The following is a 5,867-nucleotide window of genomic DNA, read 5'->3' as shown; positions in this document are numbered from 1 at the left end:
CCACGCAGTTTCCCCAGAAATTAAGCCCTACGCTGTTTCCTTCTTTACTGAGAATGTCGGGCGAACCTACCATCCCAAAAACAATCTTCGATGATAACTCAGAGAAACTACAGTAGATTACAGTGATACTGGACCACAAAGTATATCCATGCTTGACAGGTGCAGAACATTTCGTTCTATGTACAGCTATGTCTTTGCCTGAAATGTCCTTGAGGACCTCGCCAAGGTGATCAATTGTTGCATTACTGGAATGGCATGCAACGTGTGCTGCCAACTTCAGCTCTGCTGTCTTGACAGTGTAGTCTGTGTTCTTTGAACGACGGCTGACATCATATAAAGTTTGTGCTCTGGAAAAAGGTGTTATGGTCTGCTTATGTTTTGCTGTTGAGGCATAGCTAATCAAATCAGCATGATGTACATGGATATCACACTTGCAATACTGGAAAAAAGCTTTGGTATTGCCACCGGGCAAACTGCGTATCCAGTCCTTTAAGGCAAAATCTTTTCCCAGTTCTTTCTGTAACGTTTTCCAAACTGTGCCCACTTTCCCATGATGAGTAATAGAAAATCAAGATGTTCATGTGTCAGCTCAACTACAGGACATGCACAGCACTCAGTAAACAAACTGTGATAAACATAAGGACAAAAAGAAGGTCATTAGATAAGCTTGATCCACTAATACACATTGAAAATTGCTCTTTGTAGTTCTTAATGAAACACAATCCCTCCTATATTCAGCGCTATTTAACCAGCCAGAACAGCTGCTGACTAGTTAAATAGCACTTAACTGGCTATCTGATATTCAGCAGGGGATAACCGGCTCCCCCACTGAATATTCCCAGTTAGCAGCTAGCTGGTTATATCACCCGATATAACTGGCTATCTGCCAATTTTTAAAGCCAGTTTAGTGGCCATATTTGGCCACGTGAAAGCAGGGGATATCTTTGGCTGGTTTAAAGATAAACAGTTGTCTGAATACTGATAACCAGTTAACTTTACACTGGACCAGATTTTCAAAGCTGGTCACTAGAAATAGCCCAGTATTGAATATCCAGGCTTAGCATCAACATCAGGAGTTAGATAGTCTAAATCCCAAGGTCTGAATATCAGCCCTAATATCTTGATGTTACAATATAAACAACTGAGATATCTCTGACCTGTTTCTCTTTTCATATAATTTACTAGCCATTAAGCCCGTAAAAACGGGCGAGATTTCCAGCTACCCTCCTCGCCACCGCTCCCTCCCCCCCCTCCGTGTCGGGCCCCCTGCAATGACCTGACAGCGCCTCTCACCTCCGTGTGAAAGCGCTGCAGGCAGCAGCTGATCGCTCTCCTGCTGCCTGCAGCGCTTCCACACAGAGGTGAGAGGCGCTGTTAGGTCAGTGCAGGGGGCCTGATGCGGAGGAGGGCGGGAGTGGCGGCGGGGATGGGGGGGAGGGTGGAGGTTGGTGCACGCGATGTTCATTTCCAGGCGGCAGCGTCCGACAGTGACTCTGACTCCGTTTCCCTCTCTGTTCCGCCCTCTGATGTCATGACGTCTTGACGCGAGGGTGGAAGTCTTTACTGCGCATTTGCAGGTGAGTCGGCCACTTGCCGTTTATATGTTTGATTGGGTCTGTTTTATCCCCCTCCCTTCCCCTCAAACACAATACCCAGCTCCCCCATCCCCCTTATTTTTGAAAAGCATGGTAATCCTAGGAGTAGTAGGTATGAAATATTTTTAATACAAAATGTGGCTGCTCTTATCACATAAAGAACTTTGGGCAGTGAAAAAAAGGACTTCAATTTATTATAGGTTTAAATAACTTATACAATCTTTGAGGCAGCCTATTTTGTGTATGTATAAAGCAACTTTAAATTACCCTACGGTTTTTCAAGTGGCATGCTCAGTGTCTATTAAAAATAGGAAATAGACATCCTCAGTTATGCTCTAATTTATAATAAAACACATTATCATACATTAAATAGAATTCAATACTGCAGACTTTGTTGTTAACCTGGCAGGGGTGGTTCTGGAGTTTGTTCATGCAAGATATATCCCCAAGACTACCAGAGGACGGGGCACATCTCATTGTAACTGTACATCATTCTTAGCTTATTGCAAGAAGTGATTTAGGTATAACTCTAGGTTTACCAGAAGTACTTGATTTTGAACTAATGTACCCAGCACTATGGATTGCAATCCCCTCCTATCCCCAATTTCTTCGGGAACACTGGTGACATAGGAACCAGCTCAGTATGTGCTCTTGAGCACCCTCAATATCTGCGTCGGGGAGGGGGGCAATTTCCATTAGATTTAGCACTCCCTATCATTTAGAAAAATTGGTTTCCATGGGTAAGGAACTTATTTTCTCCTGCAGCTACCTCTTGCAGCTTTCCCCCCTCCCCCCAGGTTAGAAATCTCCTTGCTGCACTCTGCGAACAGTTCTTCCGCACTGATTCCTCTTCCTGCTCCCCTCTGGAATTCATTGCCAGAGAATTTGGGATAAGCAGTATAAAATGTTTTGTACTTTTTTGGGATCTTGGAAACAGGATGCTGGGCTTGACGGACCTTTGCTCTTTCCCAGTATGACAATACTTATGTACTCTCAAAGCCACTTTCCTCCTCAATCCTCTAGGTCCCAGGTGTTGCTCGCTTCAGCCGCCACTCAGCTCCTCATTCTCACTCTCTCTCCTCAACATCGCCATCTACATAAGTACATAAGTATTGCCATACTGGGAAAGACCAAGGGTCCATCAAGCCCAGCATCCTGTTTCCAACAGTGGCCAATCCAGGTCACAAATACCTGGCAAGGTCCCCAAAAAGTACAAAACATTTTATACTCCTTATCCCAGAAATAGTGGATTTTCCCCAAGTCCATTTAATAATGGTCTATGGACTTTTCCTTTAGGAAGCTTTCCAAACCTTTTTTAAACTCCGCTAAGTTAACCGCTTTTACCACATTCTCCGGCAACGAATTCCAGTCAATTTTCAGTTCATATTTCTCATCCTTGAAATTTTTTATTAATTTATAATGATACAGGGATAAGAAATGCAAAATACAAGGAATAATCAAATAGTCATATCACAGAATATCAATATTAAAAGGCATACCCTACCGATCCAACATAAATGATTGATCCCTGCGACACAATATCACTAAAGATCGAAATGGACATTACACAACTCTTCTGCTGAACGAGTCTTTTATGTGGTCCTACCACATGAACCTATCCTAACACTAAATCACCATGTATTTGTTTACCCCGGAGCCTGTAACACCTCTTTGGCGCTATGTAAGCCATATTGAGCCTGCAAATAGGTGGGAAAATGTGGGATACGAATGTAATAAATAAATAAATAACAGAGGAGGGAAAGGTAGGGAGGTAAAGGAGGGGAGGTTAGGGGAAAGCAAGTTATAAATATGTTCAAAACAGAACCTGCAATTTACACTCAAATATTATGGAGAACTCTTGTTTAAAGAAAGATAAGTTTTTAAAGGCAACCACACTTTGTCAAAATATAAGGAATTTCTAACTTTGATGGCTAAAGATAATTCAAATGTGTGTATTTGTAAAACAGAATGCCACCAAAAGTGAGAATTAAGAAAGGAATTATCCTTCCAATTTGCTAAAACCATTTTTAAGCCTATAGCAATTAACGTATCATACAGTTTGGATGAATATTTGTCTAAAACATTTTCAATAACAGGCGAACCAAATATGATTTTACTGATTGAAAGTACTTCAGACAAATGGAAAATATCAGAAATCACACGCCAAATATTATTCCAAAATTTGAAGGCTTTAGAACAATCAAAAAAAATATGGTTGAAGGTTCCTATAGCTGATTTACAAGACCAACACAAGTTATTGTCCAAAAGATGAGCTGTTTTCATTTTATGAGGAGTCCAGTGGCGTAGCCAAGGCTGGACCCAGGTGGGCCCTGGCCCCTCCACTTTGGGCTCAGACCCACCCAGTAGCAGCACACCTATGATGTGGCTGGCAGGGATCCCCAAGCCCCGCCAGCTGAAAACTCCCAACAACTGTCCCTCCTGCATACCTTGTAAATAGCAGATCTTCACCTGCAGTGAGCAGCGACTGATACATACTGCTCGCACCGGCCCCACAGCCTTTCTTCTGATGTATTTCCGGAAACAAGAAGTTGCATCAGAGGGAAGTTTGTGAGGCCAACATGAGCAGTGTGCATTAGTTGCTGCTTGCTGCTGGTGAAAATCTAATATTTAAAAGGTATGCAGGGGGAGGGGTGTTTGAGAGACCATATGGCATGTAGGCAAGAGAAGAAGACAGCAAATCACTTGTGGGACAAGGCTGAGTTACGTCAGAAGGAGGCGGGGCCTAGGCCAGGGAAGAAGAGACGTCGTGGAGACTCTGCGACCAACACAACAGATCTTCCTGCCCGTGCAGCGCTTCAGAAAGAGGTGAGAGGCGCTGCTCGGGTCGGTAATAGGGAGGGGGGTCTCGGTGGAGGGGGGGAGCGGCGTAGTCAACCTCAGGGGGGGCAGCGGGGGCAGGGCACGGGGGCGGAAGAATGACGGGAGGCGGAGTTAGCTTTTGCAAAACAGAAGAACAGGAAGGGAGGGGGGCCAGGGCTGCTAGAATTTCGCTTTCTCATGTGGGGGGGGGGGGGGGGGGGGGGGGGAAGTGGCGGACAGTGGGGAGCAGCGGGGGGGGGGGGCATGGCCGTCCATACAGGACGCTCCTGATGAGCGCCCTTGCCTCCTCCCGATCCTTTTTTTATTTTTTTTATTTGATGTGTTTTCTGACACGTTTTCTTACAGCTCAAACACAGGTCTTTTGGACATATGTAATGCAACGTCCTTTTGACCAAACACAGCGCTTTTAGCTCTGCTAATGCGCTGGGATTGGCTCAAAGTTTGTTTATTTTTTCACTTTACGATTTTTCCTGGCACAGAGCTGTCCTAACGAGAGGTCCAGACCTCTCGTTAGATTTCCTGCCTTTTTCCTGCGTAAAGGCAATCGGAAAAGGTTAAGTGCATCTCGTTTTAATGGGGTTTTTACACTAATTGCTCATCTGCACTCCGTTTTCGTTAGCTGCTAGCTTCCTCGGTAAAAGCCCTTTGATGCATGCAACGGCTCAAAATTTCCTGGTTGGAGGGTCGTTAAAGGCTCATTAAGCTTTGGTGCATCTGCCTCTTAATTTGTTATTTGAAAAAACATCTTCAACAGACCAAACGTTACTGTGAAACCATTTCCATTGGAGAGGATGATTATTTATACAAATATTAGGATTATACCATAAGGATGACTTCATATTTATAACAAATGAACAGATCTGGCAGTAGAATGCTAAGCAGGACAGCCGAAGATAACCCCCCTCCCCCCCACACCGTTTTATTGGTCAAGTTTGAATCCAGAATGAGGCTTGACATACACCGAGCCTCATTCCAGCACTAAATTTAACCAATAGGAGAGCGAGCTGAGACGAAGCCGGAAGTAATCGGCTGTCCAAACCCGCACATGAAGTATCTAAACACCCTCCTTGAAGTAACTAACCCAAAAGGTTGAAACTTGCGGCCGTTAAAAAATTTCTGCTGAAGAAAATAAGATTACACGTTTATAATTATAAATGTAATATAATATTTTTTCTATATATTTAGTGCACTTCAACTTTCTTGCTGTAGCAAGTTTTATTGCTTGTAATCTATGAAAAAGTTTTCAATAAATATAAAGAAAAACGTTCCCGCTGTGCCTACTAAAAAAAAAAAAAAAAAAGAGCTGGCGAGTCAGTCAATCAGCTCCAGTCGCATCTGCTAGAAGAGTCAGCTACAACGTAACACTGAGAGCCCCGCCTCCTTAACGGTCACTGGGCCAAGTGACGCTTTTGCGTCACTTCCGCCGCCGCT

Source organism: Microcaecilia unicolor, chromosome 2 (assembly GCF_901765095.1).
Source record: "Microcaecilia unicolor chromosome 2, aMicUni1.1, whole genome shotgun sequence".
Lineage (NCBI taxonomy): Eukaryota > Metazoa > Chordata > Amphibia > Gymnophiona > Siphonopidae > Microcaecilia > Microcaecilia unicolor.
Note: the sequence above shows the minus strand (reverse complement) of the source record.